This window comes from Tympanuchus pallidicinctus, unplaced genomic scaffold (assembly GCF_026119805.1).
Source record: "Tympanuchus pallidicinctus isolate F22 unplaced genomic scaffold, pur_lepc_1.0 scaffold6, whole genome shotgun sequence".
NCBI lineage: Eukaryota > Metazoa > Chordata > Aves > Galliformes > Phasianidae > Tympanuchus > Tympanuchus pallidicinctus.
This window is the reverse complement of record NW_026294780.1, coordinates 44,927,017-44,947,543: the sequence shown is the minus strand read 5'-3', so window position 1 is coordinate 44,947,543 and position 20,527 is coordinate 44,927,017. Positions and strand designations below refer to the sequence as shown.

The following is a 20,527-nucleotide window of genomic DNA, read 5'->3' as shown; positions in this document are numbered from 1 at the left end:
CACTGTTGCAGAGCCAGCTGTACAAACTTTGCAGCCTTTCCTTGTGCAGCTGGCACCAGTGAGGGTGGCTGAAAGGCGAGCTGAGAGCAGCCCCCCTTCCTCTGTGGGTTTCAGTGACAGCTGACTACAGCTACTGCATGGGTCTCCTGGAAACACTGACCTTGATGACAGTGGTGGCCTTTTTTGGCCCTCAGTATCAGCCCTCCCATTAACAAGACACTAACGGTGAGATTTGTTTAGTCACTGGATAGACACAGACAATTCTAGCATGATACAGAATCATAAAAGAAATGCCAAAAACACATCAGATGAATAATTCCCCAGAATTATCTACTCCTTACCACTGACAGTAAACACTGCCTAAAGTGACACACTTCAGTGCAAATATTCATAGAATCATAGAATCATTTCGGTCAGAAAAAAAACCTCTAAGTTGATCATCAGGTTCAACTGCTAATCCCATACTGCAGGCATCTACATTTAGATTACAAGAATTCCACCCTAGATACTTGCATTTTGGAAGAAGAACGCAATGTGGCGTGGATGCACTTGTGAGTTGATATTATCATGTCTTCCACATTACAAAGACTGGCTATTTTGACTTACAGATCTTCTCTGGGCATCCACAATGAATGCCAAACTGCACATTTGGGAGGATACTGGCCTATTTCTTAAGAGTGGAACACTGATTATGGCCACAGCATTATACTTCATTAACATGTTAATATGTTAATATAGCAACTGTGAAGTTCAGTAGTAACAAACTATCCCTCACTATAAATCCAGGCAAACACCAGTGCTGATCTACTTCTTTGACAAGGAACCAAAGGGCAGAGACCTGCAGAACTGGAGCTGCTTTTCACCCACGCATTGAGTCCTGTGCTGAGAAAGGATATGCTGTGTTTTAATGGACTTGGAGAAAAATGTGCTTTACAACAAGATTACTCCACAATAATTGCCTAAGGAAAAACAAAGAGTAGGCAGGTGAGAGGCAGCACTGTTCCATGCAAACAAAGAGATGAGAAAGAGGTATGATTGAGGCTCCTACTTCCAGTTCCTACTGTTGTGATGTTCCAAACTGCTGTAATGTCTTTCTTAGAGACATTTATTATGTTATTCCAATCATTTTTCCAAGATAGAGTAGGCCTAGAGATCTCATTTGATACATTTACAAGGAATTAGCACTAATTAATGATGAAGGGTATAATAAATAAATCTGCTAATCTGACCAGATGTAATTAGATACATAAGAATGAGATGAAGTGAGTTGAAATGTCTCTAAACTCCATTGATTGCACTGGCTAACATGATCACAAAGGGCACTTAGACACCCACTCACATGTGAACATCTAAGGTTACCCAAATAGCTAAAATCTTTCTGAGGCTTCACAACTTGCATTGTCAGATGAGTGAGTATTCCAGACCAGCTTAGTGCTTGTGGTGGCACTGGTGATGAGGAGACAGTTGGACTAGATGATCTTGTAGGTCGTTTCCAACCTTGTGATTCTATGATTCTATGATTCCATGAACTAAATGATCTCAGAAAATGCAGGAAGAGTCTGAAAACAAAGGTAGTAGACAACTCTACTGAGATGAGAATAAGGCTCTACACTTAAGCAACACATAGAAAGTGAGGGATAATAGGTTAAGCAGCAGTTAACAAAAAAAAATGCTAGGATTATAGCTGAATAATCTGAAGATGATTCACCAATGTCATATTGTTATGGAGAAAAGAAAAAACAGTCATAATAGTAGGACACATGATGGGAAGTATGCCTTACAAGGGATATTAAGGAATCTTTCCATTCATTTGGCATGAATTGCATTGTTCAAAGCTTTGGGCACTGTACATCGAGAGAGATGTGGAATAAAAGCTGTAAGAGGGGCTTGGAGGTCAAGAAAAATAAGTTATTCTCAAACTACTTTAGGTCAAGAAACAAAACAGATAGCAATCGACTTGCAGCAAAAGAGGTTCAGGTTATAGAGCAAGCTTGTCCATTTAATTTGCACATGTCAAAAAATAGTTTTCTAAAATGATTAAGCACTGGAGTACAGTACTGAAATCTCCATTCTTGGAAGTCTTAAATAACAAGTCTGTAAAATATCTGTTAAGGAGAATATAGGTGTATATCATTCTGCCTTGTTCAGACAGAAGGAAAAGATGGATTCTAGAACTGAGTGGTAACAATACATCTTAGAAATACAGAAATAAAAATATGACTTACCTCTCTCAACAAGTGTAGCGTATCCAGAATTAGGACACTCTGACTTACTTCATTCTTCCAAACAAAGCCAGCTGGTAATATTACCTGTTCTTAAGACAACAAAAACATTCTTTTAAACTGACATGCTTTAAAAACAGATGACCAGTTACAAATTAAAAAAAAAAAGTAACTACACATCAACATCATTGCTAAATATGTACGTACAAATCAAGCAATTTTAACACTTACTGTATAAAAATCAGATTTGCATTTCCAATCACATGAACTACCTGGCATAGTAAACACGCACATATTCCATAGTAAGTAGTACCACTCAGTACTTGCAATATCATGCAGTGTTTTTGTGTCTTTTTAAGCTGCTTGTAAGCTCCCTGGAACAAAAACACCAAAGAACATTTTCTGACTTGAACAAATGAAGCAGCAGCATCTCTGCCATATGTAAAGATCACTTTCCTTTTCCTCAGTGCCTTCCCTGTAGACTGATGTTAGCACAGATCCAGAAGTATGACTTCATTCTTTGATCTTTTAAAAACAGATGGGCTGGGGATCACCATGAAAACTGCAGCTTCTTAATCTTCTAACATAACTGTTAAGACCATGTACCTTCTTAGAAATCGTGCCAGTTGTTTGCACTGAGTTAAGGCAATTTTCTGGCATTAAATTTCAATGACTCTGGCTGAAGGTCAAAAATACTTGTAAGTTGTTCTAGAAGGCCCTAGCATATCCCTATATTTCTGTGGGGTCCTGTGACAATGTTATGGAGTGTTCCAGCAAAGCAATGTTCAGAAGCAGAAGCGTAAACGTGGCAATTCACATTTTAAAGCTACATGTTCTTTTGCATTTGAACAGAAGAACAAATCACCTGCTGCCCTCCTGCAATGAATTATCATCTCACTGATATCTGTTTCTTCAGAGTTTTTACCAAGGTTTAGAATTCAGTTGAGTTTTCCAATTCCCTTTCACACCAGACATTCTTATCTGTATCACAGTACCTCAGGTAAAAATCCAGTGTAAATGGTGTTATTCATGCCCTGCAAACTGCTGTAGTTAAATACATACAGTGGCTCTTCCATCAGCCTCAGGAAAATGCTCTTCAAAACTGTTGGTTAGCACATTGGTCATTTATATACTAAGTCTAAAAGGGCGGTCATGCGTGCCACCAGGATTTTAGTATCTGTGACTCCTCAAATTAACAAGCTTATCAGATATATCAGTTTACAGTAGAATTCCCATGCTGATGTTGGCTTCCTTAAGCAATACAGAATCCAGCAGATCCACAGCAGGCGCTGTCATCTGGAGCTCCATCAGCAGCATCATCTGTAGCCACAGGTTAGCATGGACAGGTTAGCTTCTGGCTCTGTCAAAAACGTGATCAGGATTTATCTACACAAGGTGACTTGGAAAATCAATCTGGGTCAGCCGAGTAAACTGTATTGGATTTAAAGTCTGTAAGTTTTCATATTTATGAGTGTTCAGTGTTTAACGCTGCTCAGTGTTTTAACACTATTTAGTATATCTGAATTTGAAAACTATCAACATTCCTACCTTACAGAGATGAGTTTTTGATGCCAAGAACTCCAGCACTGGTGGTTTCTTAATAGGGACTTGCAAGCAAGATTTATTCAGGTGTAGGAGAGGCTCTATGTAAATCCACAATTCTTAACTAAGCTGCAAGAAGAATGATGGCAATTAATAGTCAGCAACCAAGAGGCTCATCTCTGTATACAGGGTTATAACAGGAGACATTTGGGTGCTAAATATTTAGACAATGCCTTACTGACATCAAGTTTTCCTAAAGTTCATGGGGCACTGTCAATATGGTGGTTTTGCTCCTCTTTCCATAATAATGTATACAGACCAGAAGTGACTTACACAACCGAAATAAACCTACTTAACTGAAGCAAAACTACTTAGCTTGACAATATACATCTAAAATACAGATGTCCACATCTGACCTGTCAGATCACACTGTACACAAAAGTATATTTCTCTGTACAATTCCCCTCCAGAACAGATTAGATGGATTATACGCTCAAAATGTGTATTTTTCTTCTCTGTATATCAAGCGGTGTGATATGACATGAAATATACACTGTACACTTCTAGAGACAAATTACATTAATGTATATTGAATTTTCCATTAGCCTAATATTTGTTTCATTTTGGCATGCCCTACTATAGATGATCGAGTTAACGAGTGCAGGTTTCAGATCTCTGGATGTACATGTTTTACATCCCCCGTCCCTGTGCAGATCATAGAATCACTGCACTTGGAAAAGACCTCTGAGAGCACTTAGTCCAGTATCAGCCCATCCCACCATGCCCACTGACCACATCCCTCAGTGCCACAACCACACTGCACTTGAACACCTCCAGGCTTGGTGACTCCACCACTTCCCTGGGCACTTTCTTAACATATTTGAGCAAAAGTAACATTTTAATGTTTTGCTTTTGGTGCGTTCTAGAGATCCAACTGTTTTCTTTCACTACAAATATCCTCTGAAGGTCGCTCCTTGTGATCACCATTGTCTCAAGACACTACATTCAGCTGCAGAAAGGACAAAGGGAGAGAAAGCTCTAGGGCAGTGTCTCACATCAGATCGCTCTAGAAACTCACCTGCCCTTACCATGATAACTTGTAAACTTTGCCAGATGTTCCTCAGCTCACGAGCCCCACTCCTCCAGCACAACCTCAGCCAGGCTGATGCCTCCGTTCACAGACAGTGCATTCACCTGGGGCCATAACTTGGCAATTGCTGATCCATGCTCTTTATCAAAGCTTAAATTATGTGTAGCTAGTCTTTTTGGATGAGACTAGGTGGTGACATACTAATCTAGTTTCCTTCTGTAACAGGATAACAGATGGGAGAAGCAGGAGGTGTCATATCTTGACTGTTATTCACTCTGACATGCATTATTCTTCTATCCAAGACAGAAACACAGTTTAGAGGAAACTAATACGGGATGAGTACAAAATGGTTATGAAGCCATTCACCAGAAGCATTTATCAACAGAGAATTGTTGAAATTGAAGGCTGTATAAGAGTAAGTCTGGGATTTCTCAATATTTCCATTACCAACCTAAGGGATGGAAGATAACATATGCTTATTCGTTGTTGCAAATAATTCCAAGCTAAGAGAGGATGCCAGCTCACTGGAAGATGGGACAGAAACTCCGATGATCTTGACAAATTGGAGAAATAGTCTTGGGGTCTAGTTTGAGACACAGCGAAAGAAAGATTGGATGAGTTCAAAAAGGAGACATGACCTCTGTGAAATAAAAAAGACTGGTATGATTTAGTCTAGAGATGACTACAGAAAATATGCCAAGAAAATGATGGTTAAACACTGGCATAGATTGCACAGAAGGGTGTGAAATCCCCATCCCTGGATGTCTTTAGGAACAGGCTAACATCTGTCCAGCAAAACAAAGGGACAGCAAGTCAAGGGGGCATAGGGAGAGGCTGAATCATCTCCAAGCTGATACTGTCATCCAGGATACAGTCATTCTGCATCTTCTAAAAAATTAGTTGGAAGTAGCTGCGTTTAGAAGAATTGTATAAAGACCAGCATTTCTCATTCAGCATTCTCAGAGCTGAATGAACCTGAGCTTTTTGGTTGTTAGAAATTCAGTAAGTCTGCTAGCTCTCAGAGTTCACTGCGCTAAAGCTAAGGCAGTCAGACAGCCTGCTTTTATAATGCTTCCATTGAATAAATTTGCAAAGCTGCTACCTAGAGTCCACATTATTGCTCAGCGCCACTTTGTTAATTTGGAATCCAGATCTGGTGACTGATTTAGGAAAACAGTTCAGCTAATCCCCGGTGAATAGAAATCCTCAGCCTAAGATTGTATGGCTCACCAGATTCCCACATGTGCAAATGCAGCAGTTGCCTTGCAAAGGGAGGTTGAAATATCCAGTACAAACCTCAGGGGGGGTTCACATGACATGCAGGAGCTCCAAAAAGCAGAGGTAGAGACAATTGCAACCTGCACATGCCTACATGCAGAACAGCTTTTCTGTACATGGAAAGTGCATATGTGTATTCTAGATAGCAGTTCTGTCAGGAGAGTACGCAGAGTTAAAAACGATAATTCTGCTAATTAGTCTTGCCTACTTTCTTTGGTCAGCAAATACAATTAGCATGTATACCCCCATGATAGCAACAATCTATAGATCTCAAGCTGTTTTCACGTAATTGCCTTCTGCATGATAAAACAGAAACATGTCTGTCATTACAGGAAAGCTGTGCAGATTGCCTTCTGTCTCTCACATAGCCCTGGGCTGACCTATTGGCCTTTGGGAAACAGTACAAGGCCCACATATTCCCTCAGACTTGGTAGCAGGTGGGCTAGGATAGTCAGGATAGTCCTGGGATGCTGAGAGAAGCCACTCAGGGGTATGTTACACATTGTGCCTGCTCCTGCAGTAGTTGTTCAAGCTCAGAAATAAATAAGTAAATGTAATTTAATTTATATATATATATATAAAATTAGGAATACAAAGAAAATTGATTCTTCCTCAGGGTTTTTACAGAGACGTAGCAATTGCTTTCTAAGGAGTCCTTCTGAGTGGCACTGCCTTCTGCTTTAGTAAAGGTTGGTCTCCAGAGGTCCCTTCCAAGCCCTACAAGTCTGCGACTCTGCTTTAGAGAACAGTTTGAGTGCAAGAAAGAGTAGCTCCTACTGTAGCCCAGTACAGAACTTCTACCTACACACTTCAGAGGAATCCCCCTGATAGGGTCCTTGCATCATCTCACATCATTTACAACAGGAGCTTTGAAAACATTGTGTCAGCAGTCCAGTTATTGACTGGACCACGGAATTGACCATGTGACCACAGTACCTCAGGCACATGTCATCCTTTCCTCATCTTGCTGGGCCTTCCCATCCCATCCTCATCCCATAGCATTATTATTTTTTTTTTGTATGGCATTAACCTTGAAGACTATTGGTACCTTTCCAGCATGGCCAATGATTCTCTCCTGTTCTCAGGAGGGTTAAGGTTTACCCCCACACCATCTAAATGCACTTGCATACTTACACCACCCAAAGAGAAACAGCTGCTCAGGATTTGGTTGCCCAATGATCCCAGGTGACACTGAAGGACTTGAGCCTTTGTCCCACATAAGAAACCAAGCACCAAGAAATTCAGGGTGCTCTCCAATGCATGACAGTCTCACATGATAAACTTAGCCAACGTTTCTGAACTTACTGATTTAAGTGCACTGTGATGACGGTTTGAAACTGATGGTCTTGGAGGTATTTTCCCAATCTCTATGGTTCTTTGACTGGGCTTGGTGGTGATGGGTTGATGGTTGGACTTGATGGTCTTAGAGGTGTTTTCCAACTCTAAGCATTGCTGGTCTGTTTCCTGTAATCTGTAGGTACATATATAAAGCAAGGCTACAAGTATGCAAAGATATGCAGATTGTGTTGACTAAGTTACAGCCCTTGCATCATCGTGTGCAGTACAGACACTCGATGTTAGCTATAATGAATGGCAAGCTGCATTTGCTGAAATAAGGTGGTGATTAAGTGATGAGCAAATATTTTCTGAATATCATTTTACACTGACACACTTTTAATAACAAACAAGGCATCTTTTTTCATGTAACATTTTATAATTTTTATCTGCCTTGCTTCTAACCTCATCCTGTCTGGGCTATAATGCCATGATCACATATTGGGAGCGTGCTGCAACTCACTGGAAGCTAACAGAACTGCTGCATGGAGTAGGGTGCCTTCTGGGTCCCCAGGAAATGATCATTCCCAGAGGAATGCTTCTAAGCTAAGCAGGCAGCATACAGACAGGAGCAGAGCAGGGGACGGTGCTTACGCAGCCGTGTATCCCCAGCCACAAATACGCACGCTGCGTGCCTCAAACCACTTCCATTTGTATCCGCACGGATGGATGTCACAGATATTGAGCAACGTTTCTCTGTGCATTAGCCCTTCAGTACGCAAATCCTCCCCGTTTCTCTTCCCGGAATTCCCCCTAGAGCAGTTATTAATTAGAGGCAGAGAAGCAGCATTAACTTATCTATTAAAAAGCTGAAATGTAAATTCAGATGGATGCAGAGAAACACTTTTTCTCTATTTACTCTTGATTTACATCTCGATGAGTCAAATCCCCACAGTCTCAGCGCGAAGCCAAACAAATTCATCAGCGATTGAAATCGCCTCGTGGGATCGTGCAGCACCACGCACGTCTTTAGTGAGCGCTATTGAGAAGGTGCGCAAAGAGCTCCACCGGCTCGCAGCGTGCGGGCACTGAGGGGCGGCTGATGTCCCGGGGCACGGGGAGGGTTTACAAAACCCAATGACATAAAAAGAGAGGAAAGCAGCAGGTGTAGAGAAACCAGAAGGAGCCGATTTTAGCAGCTGGAGGCGAAATACTGATTTTTTCCATCCAGGAGACGCGAAGACGCGGACGCTTCTCAAGCAGAGAGAGCGCGGCGCTCTCTTCCCTTCCTTTTCCTTCCCCTTTCCCGCAGCTCCCGCCCAGAGCCGCTGGTGTGGCCGAGCTGCAGCCGGGGGCCGGGAGGGACTCTGAGCCCTGCCGCTCCGCCCGGCCCCCAGGTGCGGCTGTAGCCTCCGCCCTGCACGGATCGGTCCTGCCCGGCCCGGCCCTGCTACTCGATGCTCCTCGCTCCCAGGTCGTCCCAACACACTCCTAGCACCGTCTCGACTGCCCCACACCATCCTAGCGCTGTCTTCCTGGAGAGAGCCCCTCCGGGTGCCCTCATTGCGAGGGTCCCGGACAACCACGGGGGAGGAGGGAAGGAGGGAGGGAGGAACGGGGTGGGGGGGAGAGGGGGGGAGACGACACACAGCTTCCAGCCCAGGTGCGTTGTTTGCAGTTTCCACGTCCAGTTTCCACGCCTCGGACAAACTGTCTCGGGGCGTCAACTTAGCAGAAAATGGCCGAACGCGAATTTTTTTTCTGCGTTTGCACTCGTTTTGCATTTCCCCCTCCCGCAAAGTCGGGGCTGAAGCCAGGAGATAAAGAAGGGCAGCGGCGGTGAGCGCTGAGCGGCCCGGGGTAGGCGGGGGGAGGGGGGAGGTGAAGGCAGAACCCCGGCTCCGGCCGCAGCCCGGGGGGAGGGGGATGGGGCATGGAACGCTCCGGGGGCAGCGACCGCTGCGCGGGTGTCTGCGGGGAGAGATAAGGACCGGGCCCGAGAAACTGTGACAATGAAATAGCGAGAAACGGGGATCGCTTGGAAGCAGCTGCAGCTCCGCCGGGTCTCAGACAGGGGCGGGGGGACAGAGAGCGCACATGGCACGGGATGTGGGGCAGGAGGACGTGGGGACAAGGGGGAGGAGGATATGGGGACAAGGGGGATATAGGGACAAGGGAATATAGGGACAGGGGAACATGGGGATATTAGGAACTGATGGACATGGGGACGGGGGGCCATGGAGCAGGGGGATATAGGGACACAAGGACACGGAGATCTGGGGACACAGGGACAGTGGCAGCGGGAAGAGGGAGCACAGCGGGCAGAGCGGGAGCAAAACTGAAAGTCCTAAATCGCCCCAACACGCATTTGTCGGTGCGATGCTGAGGGGTGAAATGAATGGAATTCACTCACAGCCCCTGAAAGTTTTGTTCTTTTCTTTTCTTTTCTTTTCTTTTCTTTTCTTTTCTTTTCTTTTCTTTTCTTTTCTTTTCTTTTCTTTTCTTTTCTTTTCTTTTCTTTTCTTTTCTTTTCTTTTTCTTTCTCTTTTCTTTTTCCCTTCCCTTCCCTTCTTTTCCTCCTAGCTTTTCAGGCAGCCGGGAGTTACTTTCCGCGTCGTTGTCGCTAAGGTTTACGTATTTTCAGCGCACCGCAAAGTTTCCATCGGTGAAATCCCCGCACTCCCCCGCAGCCGCTCAGCTCTGGGGACGCCGGGACCCGCCCGGAGCTGCAGCACAGCCCGGCCATGGGCGGCCCCGCCGCCACTCCCCGCGGTGTCCCCGCGATGTCCCTATGCCGGTACCGGCACGGGGCACCCGCAGCCCCGAGGAAACCATGCCGAGACTCAAAGCCGCTCGGAAAACGATTGTTGGTTGCTTTAGTTTTTGTTTGTTGTTTCTTTTTTTTCTTTCCCCCAGCGGTATTGCAGCGTTTTCTGATTGTCTGAAGATTTTCTTTTTTGTCTTTTTTCTTTTTCCTTTCTTTTTCCTTTCTTTTTCCTTTTCTTTTCTTTTCTTTTCTTTTCTTTTCTTTTCTTTTCTTTTCTTTTCTTTTCTTTTCTTTTCTTTTCTTTTCTTTTCTTTTGGTTAATTGCTTTTGAGCTCCTGCTGAAAGGTATCCGTCACTTTTCTTTGCCCGTCAAACAACTCTCCGTGCGCCGGGGCAAATCGGAGTCTCGGGACACGCAGCGCGCTCAGCATTTGCGTTCGGTATTTTTAACGACGGCACTGAAAATCGCCGCATTTAATCGTGCCAAAATGGGAAGATAACGCGGTCATCGATCACCTCAGCTCACACCAAACCTACGCCAAGTTTGGGCGGGAGGCGAAACGCGCAGCGCCCGGGGAGGGAAGGAGGCACGAAATGAGGGACGTGGGACATCTGCGAGGAGAAGCGCGTCAGAAAACGGACGGACAGAGAGGTGCCGTGGAGGGGACGAAGAGGGCAATGGGGCTGGAGAGGGGGAAAGCTGTGACACCGGGGTTTGGTTCGCGTCGTCAGGGAGAGCTCGGAGCTGGGGAACGAAAAGGGGAAAGGGAGCGGGCGGCCGGGGTTGTATGGACGGCTCCGGAACATCGGCTCGGGGACGGAGCAAAAGGGAGGAAAAGGGAAGAAATGGGGGAAAAGGAAAGAAAGAAAGAGGAGGGAAGGAAGGGAGAAAGAAATACTAAGAAAGAAGGAAAGAGAGAAATAAAAAGAAAGACAGAAAGAAAGAAAAAGAAGGAAAGAAAGAAAAAGAAGGAAAAGGCAAAACGCTGGGAAAGCGCTACCCCAGCGCAAGTTATTGAGATTTTTCGCTAAAGGCTGTCACAAATTGCAGAATATATATATGCACATATATATATAACCTCCCTCAGCCGCTCGTGACGAACACGTTTCCAAGCCTCCGCCGCTAACGTACACAGAACCAAGGCTACGGCTGACACTTCCCAGCTACATAGGAAAAAAAACGAAAACAAAAACAAAAACCCAACCTCGACTCAATTCCGAACAACGACTTTGCCCTAGGACAGCCCCCGCCGCTCAGCTCTCCCCGCCCCGGGCCCTTCCCGCGGCCCCCACAGCGCTCATAGGGCCGCACCGCCCCGCGCCCCTCCCGCCCCGCAACGGTTCGCTTTGCGATGCGAAGGCTGGGAGCGACCCTGCGGGGATCCCGAGCGGCGCTCGGCCCGGCCCTAACAACAACCTGCTCGCCTACAAGCGACGGGGGCTGAAATAATAATTACGGAATGACGCCGCTCGAGACGCACAAAAAGTTTCCAGACCGAAAGAAAAAAAAAATGTGTATGTATATATATATATATATATGTAATGTAAAAAAAAGCCCCACGCTCTCGGTAGAAGCGCCTCTTCGCTTCGACGCGCGGACCGCATCCATCCCTCTTTCCCAACACGTCTCTTTTTGAGCCCATCCCGTCACTTTAACCGTGCGGGGCCGGAGGGGTCGGAGCGGCGCCGGATCCCCCCGGGGCAGCGGTGGAGAGCAGTGGGGCGCGGGGCGGGGCGGGGCGGCGGCGGCGAGCCGGAGCCCTTCCTCGGGCCGAGCTCGTCTTTTCTTTTCTTTTTTTTTTTCTCTTTTCTTTTCTTTTCTTTTCTTTTCTTTTCTTTTCTTTTCTTTTCTTTTCTTTTCTTTTCTTTTCTTTTCTTTTCTTTTCTTTTCTTTTCCTTTCTTTTCCTTTCTTTTCCTTTTTTTCTCTTTTCCTCCTCTCCTCTCCTCTCCTCTCCTCTCCTCTCCTCTCCTCTCCTCTCCTCTCCTCTCCTCTCCTCTCCTCTCCTCTCCTCTCCTCTCCTCTCCTCTCCTCTCCTCTCCTCTCCTCTCCTCTCCTCTCCCCTCCTCTCCTCCTCTCCTTCCCCACCCCCCCCCCGGTCATCTCTGCGTTTCCCGACGTTACACCGCGATTTTTCCATCACATCAAAGGGAAGTTTTTATTTTATTTTATTTTATTTTTAAATATATAATTTTTTAAAGCGCTTTGAAAATCGTACAGGCGTTGACGTTCCGCTCCGTTTAGCAGTCCCCGAGCCCGGCCGCCAAGCGCGCTCCGGGAAAACGGCACTGGGACAGCGGAGCATCGCCCCCAAATGCCAACAGCCACCGTCGTCAGAGCCCCCTCTGCTTTAGGAGGAGCTGGGGAAGCTGCTGGTGACCAGCATCAGAGAGAGGGCTGGGAAAAGTTTTGTTTTTATAAAAATGGGGAAGGAAATGGGATTTGATCTCTCCATCCCCATCGGCGCGTCCCGATACGGACGGAAAGTTTGCAAAGAGAGGACGAGAAGTAAAAGCTTCCCCCCCTCCTCTCCCCCCCCCCCCCACCCCCCCCCCCCCCAGTCCCATGGGCACTGGAAGGCAGAGGAGCGAGGGAGGCTGAAGGCTTCTTCCCAAAAGAGGGAGTCCTGAGGTCATTTCAGCCTTTTCGTCAGCGTGGATGGAAAGGAAAGCTCAGCGGCAGGGAGCTGCCCCGAGGTGCCCGGCCATGCGCCCGCTGTGCCAAGCCGGGACCGGCCGTGAGGCCCGAGGGTGGCAGCCCCGCTGTGCGACCGCTGCCGCTTCTGGGTCACAGAGCGGGCGGAACAGCGAGAAGCGGGAGGGAGGTCGGGGAAGGAGGGGGGAGGGTCAGATCAGCTCCTTGATCTGTCCCAGAGGAAAGCAGCCCGCGGCCCGTGCTGACTTTTGCCTACGAGGCATCTTGTGGGCAGGGAGCGGTCGGTGTGCCTTCGGGAAGAGACGTGCGGCTCTGAGAACGTCGGAGGGAGAGGTGGAGGGGGGGGGGAAAGAAAGAAAGAGGAAAGAGAAAAGAAAGGAGAAGGAGAGAGAGAGAGAAAAAAGAGAGAAAGAGAGAGAAAGAGAGAGAGAGAGAAAGAGAGAGAAAAGAGAGAAAGAGAGAAAGAGAGAGAGAGAGAGAGAGAGAGAAAGAAAGAAAGAAAGAAAGAAAGAAAGAAAGAAAGAAAGAAAGAAAGAAAGAAAGAAAGAAAGAAAGAAAGAAAGAAAGAAAGAAAGAAAGAAAGAAAGAAAGAAAGAAAGAAAGAAAGAAAGAAAAGAAAGAAAGAAAAGAAAGAAAGAGAGAAAATGAAAAAAAGAAATTTTTTAAAAAAGCACCCTGCACGTATCTGAGCCCTTCCCCTCACGGCTCGCTCCTCGCTCGCTGCAGCACCCTTCTCACCAAAACCGACGCCAATGGATGCATTCCCGGTTCCCCACGCTCCCTTTCCCCAACACTTGCGAGGACAGAGCGCTGCCCGCCCGCCCTCAGCCCAGCCCCGAGCTCTCCCCGCAGGCTCTCCAGTCCCGGCCTCTCCCATCAGCCCCGTCCGGCCCCGGGGCAGCTCGGGGAGCTCATTTCGGGCTGCGGTTTTGACTTCCCGCACAAAAAAAAAACTCCGTCTTTTCAGTGAAACCGAGCACTGTCCGCCTTCGAACCGGGAGATATTCGTTCGTTTTATTTCTTTCCGCAACGACGAGGAAGGAGCGGGATCCGGAGGGCGCAGCCCGAGCTGGGAGCCACGGGAAGCCGCTTTCATTTCATTCCTCCGGAGCCGTCCGGGAGCGGCACCGCGCTCCGCTGCCCCATCGCCGTGGGCCGCGCGCGTTCCGCAGGGACTCTTCTCCCGAAAACCCCGCAGCGCGATGAAATCCACCGTCACTCGGGAGGGGAAATCCGCACGTCTCACGCGGGCGGCTCGGGGGGGAATCCCAGCTCCCGCCCTGCCCGGCCCGAGCCCGGTCGGCCTCGCCCCGCTGTCGGCGGGAGGGCAGCGCTTCGAGGCCGGGGGAGGACCGAAGCCTCCGCCCTCCCGGGGCACGTCGGCCTGCTGCCCCGCGACCGCGGAGCGCCAGGTCCCTCGGGGCCGGGCCGGGTCTGGCCGGTGCGCTGCGGGGAACGGAGGCCGGCACCGCTCGGGAACGCGTTCCCTCGCCCCGACCGCGGAGGAAGGCCGTCCTCTCGTGTTTGCAGTTTTCTTTGTTTACATTCACTCTAGAAAACATTGGCCCGTGGCCAGCAAAGTGCGCTCGCGTTTCTCGGTGGAAAGCCGAGAGCGATCCGGCCCTGGCGGCTCCGCGCTGCCCGTCCTCGCCTCATCCCGCCGGCCCCGGGGAGCAGCGCTTTGTCGGCCGGCTGCACCTGCGAAGGGCGCGGGCCGCTCCTCGCAGCTCGGTCTCCCCGGCCCCGGCCTCCCCGAGGCCGCAACAGGTTTCTCTGCGCGCACCGCCTCCCGCTGCGGGCTGCGGGGCGGCGCCGAGCCGTGCCGTGCCGCACCGCACCGAGCGGAGCCGCGCCGTGCCGCCCGCCCCGGCACACGGAGCCGCGGGGCGCGGCCCGGAGGGGGGGGCCGGCGGGTGCCCGAGGTCGCGCGTGTGCGCCGGGCCGTTCGCCGTGTCGTCCCCCCCGCCCCGTCCCCGTCCCCGCGGCCCGTCCCCCGGCGAGGAGCGAGTGCCGCCGCTCCGCCTTCTCCTTTTCGCAATGTTGACGCAATCTATAAATAGTGGAACAAAAGGAGCAACTTCCTCGCAGCTTTGCTGAAACTGCACAAAAAAGGCAACCGGGGGGGTGGGGGGCGTTATTTTGATTTGATTTTTTTTTGCCACCGCTTTCAAAAGCGAAGCCTCCTTCCCCCTCCCCCGCCGCTCTCTCGCTACTGGAAGATTACAGATCCGTGCGCGATTATTTTTTGATTCCTCGTTGTCTGCTGCGCTGGCACCGTCCTGCGAGCGGCGGAGCGGCTCGGCGCCGGGCTTCCCCCGCTGACAGTAAGTGCCGGGCGGGGAGGGCAGGGGGGAGGCGGGAGGCGCTCCCCGCCCGCCGCACCGCACCGCACCGCGGGTCGAACCCCTCTCCCCACGCGCGGCTCCGAGCCCCCATGCGCATCTCCCCCGCGCCTCGGGGGTGCTTTTATCGGCGCGGTGGGGGTGTTCACGCGTCTTCCCCTTTCTCTTCCTCCTCCTGCCGCGCTCAGTGGGAGGGTGGGGGGATGATGGTCACGATCACGCGTGTCCCAAACACCCCCCGCCCCCCCCAACCTCCCGCGGAGGGAGAATTACATCATCCTTTCTGTAGTGATGCTACCTTAGCGTGCGCGCACCCGACACCTCGGGAGCGCGCGTCCTCCCTTCTCGGAGGCGCGCGTTTCCCCCCACCCCGGCTCGGGCTCGGAGAAAGGCGCGCCCCCGCGCTCACACACACCCGCGCCGCCGAGTGTTTACAGTGCTGCCCCAGCCGTATTGTGACGTCTCCTGAGCGACAGTGCGTCTGGCCAATGGGACGCCGAGGCCCCGCCCACTCTCTCTCTCTCTCTCTCTCTCTCTCCTCCCTCTCTCTCTCTCTCTCTCTCTCCCCCCCTCCCTCCCCCGCTCTGTGCGCGGCTGTCACGCTCCGCGCGCGCCGGCGCGCGTCCGCGATTGGCGCGCCCCACGCTGGTGCTCCTAAGCTCGGGGTGCGGGAAAACAGCAAAAATGCTTTGTTGTTGTTGTTGGGTTTTTTTTTTTCTTTTTTCCTTTTTCCTTGTTCCTTTTTTTTCCTTTCTTCTTTTTTCCTTTCTTCTTTTTTCTTCTTTCTTTTTCTTTTAACACCGTGCAAAGATAACAGCGCCTACTTACACGCTGCAAAGCCCGTAGCAAAGATCAAAAAAAGTGTTTTTTCACACTTTTGAAACTTGTTGCGAGTTTAAGGCAGCAGTGCAAAATTCTCCCCCGAGCGGGCACCGGCTTAGTGCGGGATTTAGGCAACCGCCCGGCCCTGCTCGGCAGCGCACGGAGTTTTTAATGTGTTAATGGCTCGGGGTGGCTTCAAAGAGCGTTGCTGTTTTGAAGTCCAGGTGTTTCTATTTGTGCAGAAAATCGAGCGGGGAGCTCTGAGCTCCTACTGTTACTAAAGTTAAAAGGAAACAAAGTTGAGCTGCTAAGTCGGCAGTCTGGAATGAGTCAATAGTGTCTCCTTTGTCCTGCTAGGTTGTAGCTCCGCTCCGTTTCCTCCGCACTAGCGAGCGAGAGTTTCGCCCCTCGGCTGAATTCTCGGTACATTCTGTACGCATCTCCCCCTCGCTAAGCGTCCCGGCAGCGAGGCTCAGAGGGGTCGAAGCCTCTCCGTGCTGCGGCTGCGGCTCGGGGCAGCGGGACGGCGCCGTGCAGGGCCGTGGGCTGAGCCAGCCGCCGTGCCGCAGCGCTCCGGGCGCGGTCAGCAACGGGCCCTCGCGGGTTGGCACAGACGTCGCCCGCTCGCTTCTCCTTTCCCCGCGTCTGTTTTGCTTTTCGATCGCCTCAGTTGCGTACGCGGCTACGTTACGGCCGTCCCTTCTCACGCTTGAAAAAGGCTGTCCCTGCGGCCGTGCCCAATACTTCAATTCTTGAAATATATTTTAGCTCTTCGCTCGCGGCTCTTTCCAGAAACGCCGCCTCGCAGGTCCTGCTAGTCACACGCGGTTTTCCCCGGTGGCCGTGAAGGCCTCGGCCGCGAGTTCCTAAAGCTTTCGTTTCGAGTTCGCAACGCTTCCCTTCCGCCCCACCGCTAAGGCCGGCCCCGGGTCGGGAACGCGGCTGCGGGCAGCGCTGCCCCCTCCGGCCCCGCGGCAGCCCCCGCGTCCTGCTCTGCGCCGACGAGCAGCGCCGTGCGGAATTAACGAGGCTGCGAGTCCGGCCGCCGCTTTTGGGGAGCCCGCAGCCGGCCCGTCTGCGCTCCGAGGTGTCCCCTCCGGACGGCCGAAATATTGAACGGCGGAAAAACGCAGCGCTTGTTGGTGATGGGGAAGGTGAGGGCAGGAAAAAAAAGTTTTAAAAAATGGAGCCTGAGGCACAGAAGGAGCGGCACGGATCCAGCTGTCCTTTTATAGTAAGTGGTGTTTTACAGAAAGTGGGAAAGGAGAGAGAAGTGCCTCCCTTCCCGCAGCAGGACAGGGATGGTGCAGCCCTTCTCATCGCATTCCTGGAGGAATCTGCACGCAGCTCTCGGTTCTTCTCATTTCTGGAAACGAGAAGTGTCGTTCTCAGCAGTTCCTCCTCTTGAGCCCTACTGCCGGGTCTTGCCTGACCCTCCGCTGGTACTGACGGATCTCTGTAGAACAGTTTTCGAGCTTGGCATTCGTGCTTCATAAAAAGTCGTAAGAGATAGCTTTGATGAGTAATTTCTCGAAGTGCAGTTAACATTCTAAATACTATGTATGCGTAAATGTTGTTAGTTAACTGGGGCGTTGCTTTAGAACGTGTACAAAGGAGACACCCAGCACAGACCGAAAGCAAACTCTCAGCCCAGGTCAGAGCCACAAATATATCACATATAAAGGATGGGAGCACGGTAGGAAACCTGCAGTAGTTCATCAGGTGAGAAACAGGCACTCCAGACTGCACGAAGAATTAAAAAAGAGGTGTGCAGAAAAGCAGGCAGCATTAGCTGGCAGAAGAGGATATGAAAACAGCTGTACTTTTTCAGGGCTCTTCATATCCTTGTTTCTGGCTGAATGTGCTACGTGCATGAACATCCTTTCTTATAAAAGAATAAATTTCACAAAGATCCCACTGTATGGCAGTGTACTGATTGGCTGTCACAGCCCCTGGCTAAATATTAATGTTGGTCGCTTTTCCAAGTCAAATCTATGAGCTACTCTATCTGGAGAACTTGAAATCTCTACCCGCAAGTGAAACTCCAGTACAGTGCTTTTCTGACTTGCACGTTGTCTGTCCGTGTTTATAAAGATTTCCTTAGTAAATTACTTTTCGTTTGACAGCATTTTTTCTTCATGTGTTGCTTAGGGAAATATCAGGCAGTCTCTTTTGATCTGAGGCTTGGTTTGTTGAAGTTTTACAATGCTAAGCAGCGTGACAAACACACAGGACTAACCAGAAGGAGCTCCCCATCGGTGCAACCCCTTTGGTTTCATAACCTCTTGCAAACTTAGAGCCATGATTTACATAGCAGTGAGGGAAAATGAAAATGAGGAGGAAGCCCATTGTGCCATGTACGTGTATTTTCTCCTAACGCAGACTAAATTAAACCTGGCCTGTGCCACAAGAACACTGAAAGGTGAGAGCAAAGACGAGCAAAGGATCCTCCCTCGTAATGACACGCACAGTTAATGTTCTCTTCACCCAAGATAGTAAACCAGACCCAAAACGGGAAGGAGGATCTGGGCTATTCTTTCACCTCCCTCCCCACCCCCAGGCTCTGAGCCGTGGAGGAAGGATCGTGTTGCACTATTTTAAAGCTGGAGCAGCGTGTGCACCTCCTCGGTACAGTGAGAGCACTGGGAGCAAAGCTCTCAGGGCTCCCTGCTCCCAGGGCTGTGTCTTATCCACAGAGCCATGCTCCAATTCCCCTCCAAGTTCCCTTGCAAACGTACAATATTTGCAGGGATGTATACAAATAAGAAAGTTATTAAACTGACTTACCTTTGGCACGTGGCTTTGAAAGCTTCCTGCTCGAGGCAAGTCACAAAAGTCATGCTGTCACTGTAGCTCAGCACTGCAGGTAAAGTTGACCTGTAAATGAATGAAATAAAGAAATTGAGTGCCTTTGCCTAATTTCCTAAGCTTAAATGAACTGGATCGATTAGCAAATTGAAAAATATCATTGCTACGTCTTTCTCCCCACCACCTGAGTGCAGATGATTTGAAGTTATACCATACAGCTGATGTTAAATCTGTGCCAAGGTAGGAGATGGATCATGGTTTCGAATGGAAGTTCAGGTTAGGGCCATAATTCTGTCCCTGCCTCCCAACTTTTAAGATCAGGACAATTAAAGCTGTTCTACCCCTCACTGGATCAAAGAAACCAAATATGCATACAGGATGCTCCATGGCCACGTGGAACTGCAGAAAGGAACTGCAGAAAGAAGCCACGAGCCTTCCCCTGGGAAGTTGGAACAGGGAAAGTTGTGGGGAGCAGTAGGAGATCCAGCACAAAGGACTGAATAGATTCTAGTGCCTAACTTAGTGGTTGATAGCCCTGCCCATGGAACTGGATGCTCTTTGAGGTCCCTTCCAAACCAAGCCAGTCTGTGACTTTGATTCCATGATTCCAGGATGTATAAAAGCATGCAGAGATGATAGAAGCTGTATAATCATGGGGTGACAAGATATGAACAGTTTAACCTTGCCTTAGCCTCTTCTACCTGGACTCTGTGAGTTTTAAAAGGAGCAAAATCTCGTTCAAGGCTTAAAAATACATTGAGCTCTACAGATATAAAGCCATATGTCATATTCAGCTATTCTTAATGTGGTGGGTGAAAAATACATAATTTTAACATACAGACTGGCAGACATCTCATTTGAAAGCAGGAATTAAAATAATGACAGGTTGTGTCACGTGAGAACACATTTAACAGCAAAACTGTCCTTTACTGGTGCATGAAAGTCAACTATACGGAGGGAGAGGCTGCTGGAAATAAGCAGGGGGCACAAAAATGGAGGGAAAGATGGGGAGTTTAATGGAAGATGCTGAGTTGATGACCGGAGTCTTCAGCAAGGCTGTTACCCTCTTTACTTTCTAGTGCTGTGCAAATGAATTCTCCTGCAAATCAAAGGTTCTGCCTCTCTGTGCCCCTGAGGTCATTCATGCCCATGTCCTGACCCTGGCAGTCTGCAGTGGTCCTCAGCACAGGCACACACCTCCCCAGACACTGCAGCCCACTCTGCGTGGTAGGTTGCATGCTGCTTCCCCCTTCCTTGTGTTTATTTTACAAATCTATTTTTTAAAATCCTATTACCTTCTACGTATTTCTGCATCTTTCCTTGCACTGAGAAGCTCCTTGATACTTCAGCAAATGTTAAGATATAAGCAAAAATATAGGAAGATCAGATTATTTCAGGCCACTTCGCAGCAAAAGGAATACTTTCTTTTATGGAAAGCAAAATCTTCAGCTGAAAGAGGCTGGTGTTTACATTGTCACTAAAACTTCTGCTGAATGGGGAAGAAACAGTAACGGCAGACAGCACTTCAAAAGGAAGTTCTGTTACAGCACAGAGGAAAAAAAAATTAAGTTCTTCCAGTGTATAAAATATGTACTCAATGCTGAGCTTCTACATTTGCCTTCAATACTGAGCTATGAGCATGGAGTGCCCCACTGCAAGTTGTTAATGTACCCACCAGCCCCACTGCTCAAACCTATGCGAGGAAAGAATTAATACAAAGGCATTCA

General features: G+C 49.1%; 2 long non-coding RNA genes across 28 annotated transcripts in view; one reads left to right on the top strand and one right to left on the bottom strand.

Moving 5' to 3' along the window:
• LOC128071672 (uncharacterized) overlaps positions 1-20,527 on the bottom strand; it is a 67,826-nt gene that overhangs the window by 4,872 nt on the left and 42,427 nt on the right. For 9 of the 20 annotated variants that reach the window (XR_008201957.1, XR_008201958.1, XR_008201940.1 and 6 more), the window contains 5 exons: positions 18,780-18,869; positions 7,438-7,603; positions 4,843-5,070; positions 3,771-3,893; positions 2,226-2,314 (listed from right to left, as the gene is read on the bottom strand). This is a non-coding gene — a long non-coding RNA (uncharacterized LOC128071672). Of the gene's footprint in view, positions 1-2,225; positions 2,315-3,087; positions 3,583-3,770; positions 3,894-4,842; positions 5,071-7,437; positions 7,604-12,982; positions 13,141-15,766; positions 17,481-18,779; positions 18,870-20,527 lie in introns of those variants that run through there. The other 11 variants (XR_008201934.1, XR_008201943.1, XR_008201941.1 and 8 more) reach the window with 10 other exon arrangements.
• Positions 14,781-20,527, top strand: part of LOC128071673 (uncharacterized) — an 87,649-nt gene continuing 81,902 nt past the window's right edge. For 5 of the 8 annotated variants that reach the window (XR_008201966.1, XR_008201964.1, XR_008201960.1 and 2 more), the window contains exon 1: positions 14,781-15,152. This is a non-coding gene — a long non-coding RNA (uncharacterized LOC128071673). The remainder of the gene's footprint in view (positions 15,153-20,527) is intronic. The other 3 variants (XR_008201961.1, XR_008201963.1, XR_008201962.1) reach the window with 3 other exon arrangements.